Genomic DNA, 15,087 nt, shown 5'->3' with positions numbered 1-15,087 from the left:
GGAGGCCTGGGTTCTTTGAACCCATCCGCTCAAGTATAGCTACAATTATACAATTATAGCTACACCCCTGGTGGGTACTACTACTATGTAGTAGCAGTAGTAGTAACTGAAGGCACAAGATTCTCAACCATTGGGTGATATGGTTCTCAAAGTGGGAGTTGAGCCTCTCTAATGGAAAACAGGTAGTTTCCCAGCTGTCAGGGATGGAATAGCAAGGCTGTATGGGACCATTGCATATTATTTCATATTTGCTTTGATCTGCATGCCCCCAGGCATGGACCATGAGGGAGTAGTGCCATATGAGTTTTCTGTTGGGGAGGCTCAAAATGATTTTTCTTGACTTGAGGAGTCCCACTGTGACAAAGTTTTCAAATTATTGATCTAATACAAAGAACAAGGAACAATAAGACAATCTTGCAAATGTCCCACACACTGTGTTTCGTTACCACCATGGCTCTCTGCTGCTTATTACAGCCTTTTCCAAGTGCATTTATTTCTTCTAAGTGGCCATCATGAACATCTGTCAAATGTAACAACACAAAGGGTGGGCGTGAAGTGGGGGGAAAAGGTTGCAGGGGGGAAGGGAAGGAGTGCATTGCTTTGCTAACCCTGTTCTTTGCCCAAATACCTATTTTGATTTTAAGATTATTTCTTTAAATTTCCAGCAGCAGTTCTTTGCACCCAAGTCTGCTTACAGCTCCAAAAAAGCATCTGTATTATTCTCAGGCCATTTGGTTGTGGTTGCCATGGAGATCAAAAGCAAAATGGCATGCAAATCAACACAAGCCCCAGCGTTCAATAACAACCTTAAAAGGGCAGCCGGATAAGTCGACAGAAATCACTTGAAATGCTTCAGCCTACTCTGCTAGCTGTGATTAGATCTAAAAGGAAAAGAAAAATACCCTAATGGATTACAGAGCAGACGAAAGGAGTCTACCAGCAATGGGGTGCGGTCTGCCTGATAATTTCACACATATACATCCTTCTCACAATGTGTAACCTACATCCACACATGACATATGTCCATGCAAAAAAGATCTCAGAACTGACTAAATACACAATGCATAATATAAGCAACCAATTTAGCTGTTGCCCCTGCTAGCAATCCTTAAAGCACCCAAAATTTCAGAGATAGTTATAAAAATTCTGCATTTTGATTTTTAGAACTCAAAAACTACCTCTACTTGTTCTCCTTTTTCTGTAAGCTAGTAAGGTACATAATCCGTTCAAAGCCAAGTATGGCTGGGAAAGTCACACATGCCTGTTTCTAAAATCTGACCCACTGAACAAGCTTACACCAGCATTTCTGATTCAATTGTTTTGTTTTGTTTTGTTTTAAATCTGGCTGTTGCACATATGTGGAAAGGTTATTTCAAATACATCAAGCTATGAAAATGAACAGCTAGTCCAAATGTCTCTAACTCTGCCTTTTAACAGAGCGACATTCAAACTAAGGCCACATTCAAACGTAACGTGAAACTGGAGGTCGCTAGAACTGCGATTAATTTTTAAAACAATGAATCTCATTGTAGATGTTCATCAACAACCTCCATTTCCAGGGCAGGGGAGCCCCTCTGTCTTCCTTGTCTGCTGAGGGTGTATCCCGGCAAGCTCCATAGTGCTTGCATTGCCAGACTGCGGGCAAGGTCTCAGCACATCGCAAGAGCGGCAGCCATTAGTCATGATCTTGAAGGGGGCGTGCCGAGCACAATTGGGCCTTTTCAGAACAGGCTGCTCTCGGAAGGGAATCGGCATTTAAATTCCTTTAAATGCCATGCCATGCAAGACCTTCTTCTGATAGCGATTGCACTGCCACCCTCATAAGAGCCCCAAAACAAAACTGTCTCACACAACCACAATTTCGGGGCGGGGGGAATCTTGGAGGGGAACGATCTTCCTGTTACTCAGGAAAGGGAAGGGAGCATGATAACTTCCTAGGAGGGGATATGTATATGAGGGAGGGCAAAGAATCCTGAGATCTGACCCGCTGTGACCAAGGATGCTCTTGTGAGGGCTCACCCTGGCAAAGAAATCCATGGAGACCAAACCACACTCCTGCCCTCATGGCGGCTTGCTGCCAGGGGACTGGCACTCTCATGAAAGGGCCAGTTTACTGGGGAGGAACTTAGGCTCACCAAAACCTTCAGTCTTCCATTGGACTGCACACTCATGATATGAGCTAACTCAACAAAGGGGCCCCCACTTACATAGGCCCCCCACTCTCTCTGATTAATGATAGCATTTTTGCACAATGATCCCCTCCTCTCCTGGGAAACCTTTCATGCACTCATATGGGTGGGCAGCCTGGGACCAGGGATGAGGCTTTACTTTCATTCAAAGTTCCTGGGTTCGGACCAGCATTGCGCTGTACACAGATCTGCCGCCATGTGAAATCACATGTGAAGGGAGCCCCAACTTCTAGTGACCCCAGGAGAATGGGGTCACCATTCCAGGCAAAAACAGATGGTCATGTTCAAATGGGTGGATGGGCTGGCAGAGGGCATGGTTTGACAGCTTCTTGGCGACAGTCATCAAGAAAGGGGGAGCTGTTGGCGGGGTACCCTTCCCCGTGGCTTGCTTTTATAGAGCAACCTGGCTGGGTGGCATCTGCTGTCTGGCCCCCATGACCTGATTCTCTCATGAGAGAGCAGTTCATGGGAGAAGGGATTGTCATCACACATTATTAGTGATTCAGGCTGTCAACCTTGTCCCCACAGATGGTTCTTCTCATGAGTTGTGAAGGGCTATCCCCATGGCCTTACACTCTCAGGAACGAGTGGTTCACTCAGGAACAGCATCCATCCTTTTCACATATGAGGAATCACTCCTTCCACTGGGGCAGTGCTGATCCTGCTGCCTGGCCTTTCTCGTGAGTAAGCCTAGGGACCGGACCTTAGCCATTTAAGAATTTCTGGTTGGGGCTGCCTTTTAAACTCAAGGCCAGGTATTGCCGCCCTGTCATATGTTGCCATCCCAGTGCTCTAATGGGGTTGCCCTGCCTATGTTACCATCTTGAGTGAATGTGCTTGTGAACATACATCTTTGTTGCTTCATTTTTGCAGAGCAAAGCATTTAGTGCCCCTCTTGGCATCCCATCCCCTTTCTCTCCTGATTGCCCGGTGGGGGGGGGGGGGGGCGCTGAGCAAGGGACAGAGTGTGAAGAGGGCACGCCCCTGTGTGACTTTGCCATTTGACAGGCTGCCACACCTGGGATGGGACGTCACAGCATACCTGTTGCTGGGCAACGGCTTTGTTGGATCAGAGACAGGGGGCGGGGTGAGTGCTTAGAAAGGTGGCTGGAGAGAAGCGCTGCAGGCATGGAGCAGGTGCATTCCCAGGTGGGTCTGCACTGCTTTCACAAATACCACCATGCTGCCACCACCAGCCCCGTGATCTTAAGCTTCGCTGCTGCCATGAAGTACACTTTTGTATTTTTTCTGGCTGTGTCTACTAAAAGAGCCTCAGAGGTTTGGAAGAAGTCTTATTCAAAGTTAGGTAGGGTGGAAAGGCTTCTAAGCATGGGGTGTGGAAACAGACAGAAGCTTCAAATTTTTAACTTCAAAACAAGAAAACGTTACTTTAAAATAGTTCAGTACAAAACAATAGTTCTTTTAGAAAAATTAGTACAGAACAGCAACCATACGAGCACAAGGAATAACTAAAATATAGAAAAATGCATCTAATCTATCCTGCACTAATTCTGGGCCCTCACTCAGAGTCTTTACCAAGAGTCATCTTGAAATCACCCCATGTCAGCTTCTACAGCAAGTCTGGCTTGTCCCTTGCTCAGCCTCAGGTCCTGCTCTTCCTTCCCAGTACTGGGGGTTCAGTCCCAGACTGTTCCTTCAACTGCTCTGGGAGTGATTCAGTCCTCCAGAGAGTCACAATTCTCCCAATGATTTCTGATGAGAAGACATATTTGGGGCATAAAGTCTTTTTTTCCTTTTTTTTTTTTTTTGGTCCTCATTGTGAAGACACTCTTGCTGTACTGACTAGCTTCATAGTTTGAAATCTTGATATTCCTGGGATAAGCAATGGAAGAAATGGATTATAGTCTTCAATGCCAAATCCCCAGTTTAGTGTATATGCATCTGCTAAAGCCCAGCTTCAAAAGGAAACTCAAATTGTAGAATAGTCAACTTCGAACAGTGAAGGGGACAAATAATTTCATTTTTGAAAAAATGTAGTGCCACTGCACAAGCCAATTTAACTCAGTGATAGGCAATGTCTCTAAAGCATGCTTTCTGTACACACTAAAGTATTTATTCTAAACTAACATGATAACTAAAAACATTCCCTGTTCTGTGACGGAAAGTAAAAAAATTATAAATTTTTGGCAGGGGAGTTTTCATGGGTAGGTTGCCGTTTGCCCTTCACTAGCCATTCTTAAGGGTGCTCTCCCTCCCTCCTTGTAAACCAATGGAAACATTAATGTCTCCACAAAGGGGGAGAGAAAAATGCTTTGCATAGCCAGGAGATCTCTCCTGGTTATGCAAAGCTAGCATTTGACAGCTAGGAATCCAATAATTTTGCAAGCCTTCATGATCCCTGGGTATCTTAGGTTTCACAGTGCCAGAAGAGATCTTTCTTGTTCTTTGATAGCTTTTGATAGTTAGGGAACTGGGCAGCCTGAAAGTCATCTTGATCTCTGGCCATGTTAGTAGGTGGCATAAACTTGAAATTCTTCTCTAGCTTGGATTTTAATCCAAGCTGGAGAAGAATTTGGGGGTGTCTAATAATGTCCTCTTCTCTGAATCAAACATGACAGAGTCCCCAATTTCCTGTTCTGAGTCCAGTGAACTATGCCAGCATCCCTACATAAAACCATATGGATGTTTACCACCTCTTTCTTATTATTTCTCCCCTCAGCAGTTTCATTCAAAAGCCATTCAGTCCAAAGTACATAGATAAAAACAAAGGTTATATATTGAAGTCAATATGATTAAGTCGAATCTTAAATCAAAATATGCCAGTTTAGTGTATCGTGGATCACAATTTAAACCTGGTGAATTTATGAAAGGTGGTGTTTGATGGCTATTTATCTTGTGCCCTAGTAGTGATATACTGGGATCTGAAAAAATGTTGTTTCACTGAATGTATTGGACTTTCTAACTTTTCTCTAGACCATAAAAGATTACCACAACTACTGGTAGGATGGCATGTCATATGAGGTGGGTGTGTGCTAAATGAATAAATCACTGGGTAGCTGTTGCTTTAAAGCTCAGGGTCTGGTTTTCATATTTTGATTTGGAAAGCAGGTGACCATGGATTTTAACTTTATAGCAAGATAATTCACATGCTTAAGCCATCTGGGGTGGAGAGATGCCACTGTGCTTGTGCCTTGTCCTTCAAAACGCTCTCAAAGCATAGTACTCTTACCAGCTTTTATTTTTTTTGCTTGCAGTAAACCTAGATTGTATGGGCTAGTCAGCTGGGATGATGTGTTCATATATGATCCTATCTCTTAGACTCATAGGGAGACTTGTCGTTTATCTAGTCCAACAGCCTGCTCAATCCAGCGCTACAGCATCCCTAACCGATGGCTGCCTAGCCTCTACTTGAAGGCCCTGACAGTAAGAGAGAGACCCCCTACCAGTTAAGGACATAGGAATCTGCCTGATACCAAGTCAGACCCTTGGTTCATCAAGCTTAATATTGTCTACACTGATTGGCAATGTCCGCATTGACATGTAATGTGAAACCAGAGTTTGCCAAACCCGCAGCTAATTATTGTAACCATGATTTGCATTACAGACGTTTGTCCGAACGCAGCCCAGCAACCTACAGTTCCAGGGCAGGGGAGCCCCTCTTTCTTCCTGGTCTGCCAAGTCCGCATCCCAGCAAACTCCATAGTGCTCATGTTGCCAGACTGTGGGCGAAGCGTCAGAATGTCTGTAGGGCAGCAGCAATGGGCCACGACCTTCAAGGGGACATGCCAAGCATGATTGTGCCTTGTCAGAATGAATGGACAGGACCGCCCACCTGGTAATCCTTGTAAATGACATGCAAGCCCTTCTCCTGACAGCAATTGCACTGCTGCCCTCGTAAGAGCCCCACACCAAAACAGTTTTGCACAAGCATGATTGCAGGCAACAGGGGGATGCTGAAGGGCACTATATTTATGTAACTCCTAGAAGGGATCATGATGACTTCTTAGGAAGGAATATGTATAAGAGAGAGGGCAAAGGATCCTGGGGTCTGGTCCACTGTGACCAAGGGTGCTCTTGTGATGGCCGACTCTGATTAAGCAGTCCAGGGACACCAAACCACCACTTGCCCCCATGTCAGCTTGCCACCTGAGGATTAGCCCTCTCATGAGAGGGCCAGTCCACTGAGGAGGACCAGAGACTCCAAGACCTTCAGTCCTCCATTGGACTATGCTCTCATGAGGTAGGCCATCCAAATAAAGGGCCCCCCACTTGTGTGCCCCCCCTGTTCTCACTGCTTAATAATATAACTTTTACACAGTGACCCCACTCCTTTCATGCACCCAAAGGAGAATCTGCCACTCCATGTGTCCAGGCGGTACCACATGGGCAGACTAGGGAAACACCAGGGATAGATCTTCACTCTCTTTCAAATGTCCCAGGAAAGACAGTATGCAGTGTATTGCAGCGTCTTGCAGCGTATGCAGATCAGCCACCACGTGGAATTGTGGGGAGAGGGGATTATCAGCGATCCCAGGAGCGTTGGGTTGCCGTGCCAAGCAAAAATAAGGATGGATTTTTTCCAATGGGTGGTTGGACTGAAAAAGGGCCTGCTTGGGCTGCTTCTTCCCAGCAGTCACCAACACAAGGCAAGATGTTGCCACAGTACCCTTCCCAATGGCTTGCTTGTGTGGAGCAACCAGGCAGGGCAGCATCTGCCGTCTGATCCGCATGCGTGTCTCCATGGTCTTTCACTCTCATGAGAGTGGTCCTTGGGAGACAGAGCATCATCACACATTATTAATGATTCTACCCAATCCCTGTGTACCTCAGCATGGTTCTTCTCATGAGTAGTGCATAGGTCTCTCCATAGCCTTTTACTCTCACGAGAGAGCGGTCCGCTCCAGAGCAGCAGCATCACACAGGAAGAGTCTCTTCATTAACTGGGGGCAATGCTGCTCCTGCTGGATGGTTCTCCTTATGCGGAATAACAGAGACTACATGCTTCTACCCAAGGGGAAGGGGCTGGGGGCCCCTTCTCCAACTTTATTGTACAAAAAATAGAGCAGAGCCATTCAAGAATTCCTGGGTGGGGCTGCCCTTTAAACCCAATTCTGGGTATCACTGCCCTGCCATATGTTATCTTTGCAGCAATCTAATTGGGTTCCCTGGTTTATGGTGCCACTGCAATTGCATGTGCATGTGAACATACTTATTCATCTATTCATTTTTGGAAAGCAATGCACACAGTGCCCCTCTTGCCATCCTGTCCCCTTTCTCTTCTGATTGCCAGAAGGGAGAAACAAGGGACTCAGTGGGAAGTGGGCAAATTCCCATGTGACTTTTCCATTTGACAGAAACTTGGGATGGGATGTGGAGGCATCCCTGTTGCTGAGCAACAGCTTCAGTAGCTCGGAGACAGGGGGCAAGACAAGTGCTCGGAGAGGTGCAGCCACATCTGGAGTACTGCGTACAGCTTTGGTCACTGTATCTTAAGAAGGATATTGTAGAACTGGAAAAGGTGCAGAAGAGGGCCTGGAGCACCTTCCTTATGAGGCTAGGCTACAGCATCTGGGGCTCTTTACCTTGGAAAAGAGGCCACTAAGGGGAGCCATGATTGAGGTGTATAAAATTATGCATGGACTGGACAAGGTAGGCAGAGAGAAATTTTTCTCCCTCTCTCACAACATTAGAACCAGGGGGTCACCCCATGAAACTGAAGGTTGGGAAATTTAGGACCGACAAGTGGAAGTACTTTTTCACACAGCACATAGTTAATCTATGGAATTCTTTGCCATGGGATGTGATGGCCACCAGCTTGGATGGCTTTAAAAGGGGCTTAGACAGATTCATGGAGGACAGGTCTATCAATGGCTACTAGTCTGATGGCTGTGGGCCATCTCTAGCCTCAGAGGCACGATGCCTCTCACTACCAGTTGTAGGGGAGCAACAGCAGGAGAGAGGGCATGCACATGCCTCTTGCCTGTGGGCTTCCCAAAGGCGTCTGGTGGGCCACTGTGTGAAACAGGATGCTGGACTAGATGGGCCTTGTGCCTGATCCAGCAGGGCTGTTCTTATGTTCTTAAGTTCTTATGTTCTTATGTAGGTGGCCACCGAGCGCAGCAGGCATGGAGTAGGTGCTTTTTGGGTCTGGTCTGGTCTGCCCTCTCTATGCGTTTGATTCCAGAAACAGCATAAAACCACGGTTATGGTGGAGTCTGTGTTCGGATGTCATGCTGCCACCCCCAAAGCTCAGGTTGGAGTGGTGAAACTCACCACAAACTGAAGGTTCAAATTAAAGTTTGGCAAGGAAAACTGCAGATTGCTTTGGGTGCGAAACCGTAGTTTCACACGTTCAGACATACAGGAATTCCAACCTCTTTCCTATTAACTCCAGTTTGATGATACATGCAAATGGGGTAGTGGCTCTCCAAGGGTCAAGCTGGAGTCTTTCCCAGCTCTGCCTGGAGATTCCAGGGATTTAACTCTCCCGAGCATTATGGACTTCTCACAGGAGCTGGGTCTGCGCATGATGTGTCCAAAGTATGATAGTTTGAGCCTGGTAATTTGTGCCTCAAGTGAAAATTCTGGATTGATTTGTTTTATGATCCATTTGTTTGTTTTCCTGGCTGTCCATGGTATCCTCAAAGGTCTTCTCCAGCACCAAAGTTCAAAAGAGTCAATTACTTTTTGGTGAGCATAGTCAAACATATATCTTGGGATTTCAGGAAAGATCAGGGAAATGCTAAGCAGGATTCCATGGCAAGATAAATTAATGGGAAAAGGAGCCCAAGATGGGTAAGAATTCATTAAAAAGAGAATTTTTAAAGGTGTGGTCACAAACTATTCTGAGGATAAATTAAAATGGGACGCTTCTAAAAAAAGCCAATGTGGCTACACAAAACGTTTAGTGATGAGCTGAAAATATAAAAGGACACATATTAAAGATGAAAGGAAGGACAGGTAATCAAATATCTATATTCAGATGAGTGGCCCAGACTTTTAGGGATAATGGTTCAAATGATGCACAGCATTACAACTCCTTAATGCTGCATCCCAGGGCTGCTGCGGATCTGAAACCCAGCCCCAACACAGACGGTTTATTGAGCAGCACTTCCACCATTTCCCCATTGTCATGACTGAGGAAGTGCTGCTAAAGCAACCACCCATTCTTATCAATGCTGGCTGTATTCCAGCTCTGCAGCAAACCTGGGTTACACAGAGAAGAGTTAAAGATGAGGCTGACAAAGAAAGATAAAGCTGAGGCTGAACCCCAGGCTGCTGATCACTGAAGTGCTGGCCATCACATTTATGGTGTTTGCCTCTTCAGACAAATGCTGTGTCTGTGAGTGGCACGGGAGAAAGATAAAGCTGAGGCTGAACTCCAGGCTGCTGATCACTGAAGTGCTGGCCATCACATTTATGGTGTTTGCCTCTTCAGACAAATGCTGTGTCTGTGAGTGGCACGGGAGGGGGAGGGAGGGGGAATGAATGATGCAATGGGGGGTGGGCTATCCAGACCACTTTATATGATGTACATGACACTGTTGAAAAAGGTATCTTAGCCATCATATTTTGGTATCTTAGGAGTCATATCTTATTTCTTTGTCTTAATCACATCTTGGACACAAACATTCTGCTTTGGTATTCCCATTTTGTATCTTGGTATTCCCATCTTGTATCTTGGACGCAAACATTCTGCTTTGGTATAACCCTGGGTGCTATTCACACGATCTACTGGGTGGGTGGGTGTGGTTGATGTTTAGAAGGCTTCCCAAGCCTTGCCTCTCCCACCCCCGATGATTGTTTGTTGCTTGTGGGAGGGTGCTCCACACTCCCACACAATCAGCCCTGAACTAGTCAGTGTGGAGCAGGGCAGATTGCTCTGAGGCCAGGACTTGTTGTCCCAGCCTCCAAGAATCCCACCAAGTGCAGTGCAATGGGGGATTCCCCAGGGGATGGGTGCTCCAGATGCCTTTCTCTGTGTAAATGCAGGGTGAAAACAGCTCGTACTGACACACGATCCTGGGACTAGGTTAAGGGTGCATTTGTGCCCTTATCCTCAGCTAACAGCCAGGCTTCGGCACTGGGCTTAGTGCCAAAGCACCGCCAGTATCCACATGGATCCAGGCCGTTCTCACGGGCAGCCAAGCCCAGGCTTGGACATGGCTGCTTGTGAGAACAGCCTCCTGGTCTCTGTTGTACTCAAAAACTTAACTAGCCCAAAGTAACTGCTAACAAAAATAAAAGAAATTGCTTGATGACAAAATGTCGGTGTGGAGTCCAAACATGTTGCAACCTAATAGGTTGAACCTATATCGACCATAAGCATATTTTCCCTTCACGATAAATCCCCACCTAATAAACTCCAGAAATGGGAATTATTATTTACTATAGAAACATATATTCCACTTCTCTCTTCTAGCATAATGCCCAAGGATATCCAACAATGTTAAAAACCAAACACAATACAGTATAATATCATTATACTATAATATACATGTGTTGTTCCTGTGGTTAAAATTGCTGATATTATATTGGTATCATAATTATTATAATATCAATATAATATTATCAGTTACAACACTAGGAATAAAAACACTACAAATTAAAAGCTTGCTGGAATAAACACATTTTAATCGTGTGGTGAAAAGTCAATAAAGAAGGGACAAAACAAACCCTTTAGGCAGTGGGAGTTCCAGCATGACTATAGAAAAGGGCCTCTCCCCTCCCCAGTCCCAGCCAAATGAGCCTCAGATATTGGCAGGATGAAGAGAAGAGGCTCCACATTAGATCTCAGAAAACAGGCAGATTCATTTGGGAGAAGTCAGCTTTTTAAGTATCCCAGACCCAAGCCATTTAAAGCCTTAGAAGTTAAAACCAGCACCTTGAATTGAGCCTGGAAGTGGCCAGGTAGCCAATGAAGTTGTTGTAGAACAGGTGGCGGGTGGGGTGCAGTATAGAATCCCAATACCTAGAAACAGTCAACAATCTAGCTGCCACAGCATTTTGTACCGGCTGAAGCTTCCAACCCCTTAAGGGTAGTCATAATGCCCCCTTAAGGGTAATGCATAATGCATGCATTATGGCAATCCAATCTTGATTTCACCAGGCTGTAATGCATTCTACAGGTGACTACCATTGAAAAGTGCTTGGAAACTTCAGCTGGTCCAAAATGCCAAGGCCCATTCGTAGCCTGGTGCCAGTTACTGGCAGGTATTGGCCAAATCTGACATCTCTAGGAATGTGTGCAGTTGGCACACTAACCAAAATTAGGCAAAAGCATTCCTGGCCATGACCAACACCTGAACATCCAGGGTCAAAAAGCCAGACCCACAAGCACCCCTGTAGTGATCAGCCACCCCTCCCTTAAAGAATGAATCTTGTCCTGACTGACAGACTGGTGAACTCCAGGGCTCAGCCTATCAGCACACCAGGTAGGTGGGACCTAGAGAGCCATCGGGAGGAAGAGAACTGTTCCTTTGTTAGGAGAAGAAGCTAGGCTGGAGGTGAGAGAAGCATGGGTGGAAAGGCTAAATGAGGAGCATGGAGTTTTGCTTCCTCATGGTCAGAAGCTAGCCTTGAGATTTCTCTCATGGAATGACCTCTGCAGTTTCCTGGAGGGTAGGAAGCTTGAATTATCATCCAGGATTTGTTGAGTTCAAGACAAAGGAAGCCAGGACTTTGGCTTTGGGAAGTTTTTTAGTCAGATTTTGTGTTAGACTTTCTGTTTCTGTTGTGTGCTTTGTAGATCCCTGAAACTGTTCTAGGATTGTTTACCTGTAACGTAACTAAATTAAGAAACACTAGCCTTCACCCATCCAGCCAGGGCATTGTAAAAGATTCTGTAAGCTTTTTAAAGGTGTTTTTGTATCTTCCTACATCCCTGTTCCTTGCAAATGGGCTTTTTGAAGTATTCTTGTAACCATTGAGTATTTTTACCTGTAACTAAAAGCTGAGAGAGCCTCAGATGGCAGCGGTCTTTAGCCTTTGAATAATCCCCCCCACACACTTTTTTTGTTCTTTGCATTTTACAAGCCCCTCTTGGTGGATTTTTGGCTCAGGAGAAAGGGGTTGTTTTTTTTACTCTGGTGCAAACAGTCTTGGTACACTTGGATCAGTTTCCTCACCACATGTAGGATTGCACGTGGAAGGTTTTTGGATTTAGCTTAAAGCAACATAAAGGGAGTTTCTCCCTGAGATTTCCACCCCAAGCCCAGGGAAGTTCAAGCTCTGTGATAAAGAGGGGTGGTGGTGGCAGCCATTTCTGAAACTACCAGAAATATAGGGAAGTTTAAGGGAAAGTCTTGCTCAGAAAGCATGGAGGGGATGAGTCAGCATTTTTCTTCCCTTCACGTGGGCTTGCTCTGAGACAAAGAACAAACCCATATAATCCGCTATAAGCCTGAGCTTCCAAGCCTTTTGGAAATGCCTGTTTTTAGATCAGCAGTTCTACTGTCCAGGTGTGCCTCTGTCTTCTCTAGATTACACTTCAGTTTGTTTGCCTTCATCTGGTTCAGTACTGACACCAATTCAAAATGTTTCTAAATAGTTATCTGGTGTGACCTGATCTAATGAGACACATTTTCCATAAGTCATATACCCTGCAAGACCCATTGATCAGAAGATGGGGTTGGGTGGTTGTCTGGCTTCCCTGAGAAAGGTGGTACCTATTTTAGTTTCCAGAACTATAGAGGGCTTACATTTCAAGATCAAAGGCCTCCCCAAAACAGTGCTGGAAGGTAAGCCACAATGTCTTGGGTAATGACCTTCTGTTTTCTCTCTATATATGTTAAAATGGGATTTCCAAAAAGAACTTTTACTTAAGACTTTGAAACTCATTTGTCTGCCTATTGACTGGCTTCCAAGGTTCTGCATGAACAATATATGATCTGTATGTATGTGTAGGAAAGAGGATTGTATTATCGAGTCAGTGTCGACTCCTGGTGACTACAGAGCCATGTGGTTTTCTTGGTAGAATACAAGAGGAGTTTATCATTGGCTCCTCCTGTGCAGTATGAGATGATGCACCTTCCTATATTGCTGCTGCCCAATATAGGTGTTTCCCATAGTCTAGGAAACATTCTTGGTAGAATACAGGAGGAGTTTATCATTGCCTCCTCCCGTGCAGTATGAGATGATGCACCATCCTATATTGCCTCCCTATATGCACTTTCCTATATCCTATATCCCTATATCCTATAAAGTACCCATAGTCTAGGAAACATACCAGCGGGGATTCGAAATGACAGCCACTTGATCCCTAGGCAAGTTGCTTCCCTGCTGTACATTAGGTGGCTTATGTATGTGTACCTCCTTTTAAATTTTTTTTTTTTAAAAAAAAAACAATGGATAGAAGTTTCCGCCTCAAAAATTGGACAGAAGTGAATTCCTAACAAGTTATTTATTACTTGGGGATTGATAGGGAACTATTTCCTCCATCCAGTGAGCTAAAGGAGGTGAATGCCACTCACAGACCCTCTGCTGCATAAGAGAAAGGGCAACATATGGAATATGCATGATCAATCTTACTTAGGTGTGATCCTTGCATTAACCCTCAGCATAATCCTTACTTTATCCATACAAAATCCTTAGCCTTTTGTTAGAAGGAGCCTTTGTTACAATTGCATTAATCTAATCTTTCTCTTTTCTGTACAAGTTCTTTGTAACTTATAGACTGGTTACAGACATCACAGTTACCTCTTGGCAAAGCAGTGCTAAAATAATCTGCAAGTTGTTCCAGTGATGTCACATTTATTGATCAGAGTTGTTCAGTTATCCTTTTAGGTAAATTTCATACATCTCAAAGAAGCAAACCTGGGTTAGCAACTGTGGATACATATTCAACAGGGAGCTGCAGACAATAATGGCTCTCTGGCTAGTTTACTTACATAGAACATAGGAACATAGAAAGCTGCCTTCTACCGAGTCAGACCATTGGCCCATCTAGCTGAGTATTATCTACATAGACGGGCAGCAGCTTCTCCAAGGTTACAGGCAGGCGTCTTTCAGCCCTATCTGGAGATGCCAGGGATGGAACTTGGAACCTTCTGCATGCAAGAATGTAGATGCTATTCCCAGAACAGCCCCATCTCCTAAGGAGAATATCTTACAGTGCTCACACATGTAGTCTCCCATTCAAATGCAAACCAGGGCAGATCCTGCTTAGCAAAGGGGACAATTCATGCATTCATGCTTTAAATTTTTGGGGATAAAATTAAAACATTTGAGGCATACCCTTGACAAATACATAATATGAAGTGGCTCTTAGCCACTTTCTAGCAAGTGGGAGCCTGTGAAACAATGCCAAGGTATGGTTTGTGTATTCATTCATTCATTTGATTTCTATATCGCCCTTCCAAAAATGGCACAGTGTAGTTTACATGGAGAAATAGCAAACAAATAAGATGGGACCCTGTTACCAAAGGGCTCACAATCGAAAAAGAAACATAAGATAGACACCAGCAACAGTCACTGGAGGTACTGTGCGGGGGGTGGATAGGGCCAGTTACTCTCCCCCCTGCTAAATAAAGAGATCTGATTTGATTTTTGCACAATTTTCCCCAGGGAGGAGCTTCCTGTTGGGCCTTGGTCCTCTCTGCCCTAATGAAGTGCTGACATAGCACATAGCACTTTTCCACACATGTGGAAAAAATCTCTTGTATTCGGGCTGACTTAGATTCCGTCTCCACAATTACTTCAGTGTCTGATGTGGAGGTGTCCGGCAACTCCTCTTATGTGATTAGGTTGGATCAGTTCCAGTTTGTGACTCCTGAGGATGTGGACAAGCTGATTGGAACGGTGCGGCCCACCGGCAGGGCAGTTGTTGTAGAAGGCCTGATAGAGATTATAAATGCATCTCTTAGGGAAGATAGGATGCCTCCTATTCTTAAGGAGGCAATTATTAGACCGCTTCTGAAGAAGCCTACCTTGGATCCCT

At 45.0% G+C, this 15,087-nt stretch overlaps 1 protein-coding gene across 1 annotated transcript in view; it reads right to left on the bottom strand.

Annotated features, from left to right (window-relative positions):
* TNRC6C (trinucleotide repeat containing adaptor 6C) overlaps positions 1–15,087 on the bottom strand; it is an 814,117-nt gene that overhangs the window by 567,181 nt on the left and 231,849 nt on the right. The gene's annotated exons all lie outside the window — the stretch shown is intronic.

The sequence above is a fragment of the Hemicordylus capensis genome, chromosome 2, assembly GCF_027244095.1.
Source record: "Hemicordylus capensis ecotype Gifberg chromosome 2, rHemCap1.1.pri, whole genome shotgun sequence".
In the NCBI taxonomy this organism is placed as follows: domain Eukaryota; kingdom Metazoa; phylum Chordata; class Lepidosauria; order Squamata; family Cordylidae; genus Hemicordylus; species Hemicordylus capensis.
The sequence above is the reverse complement of the archived record's forward strand: the minus strand, read 5'-3'. Positions and strand labels throughout refer to the sequence as shown.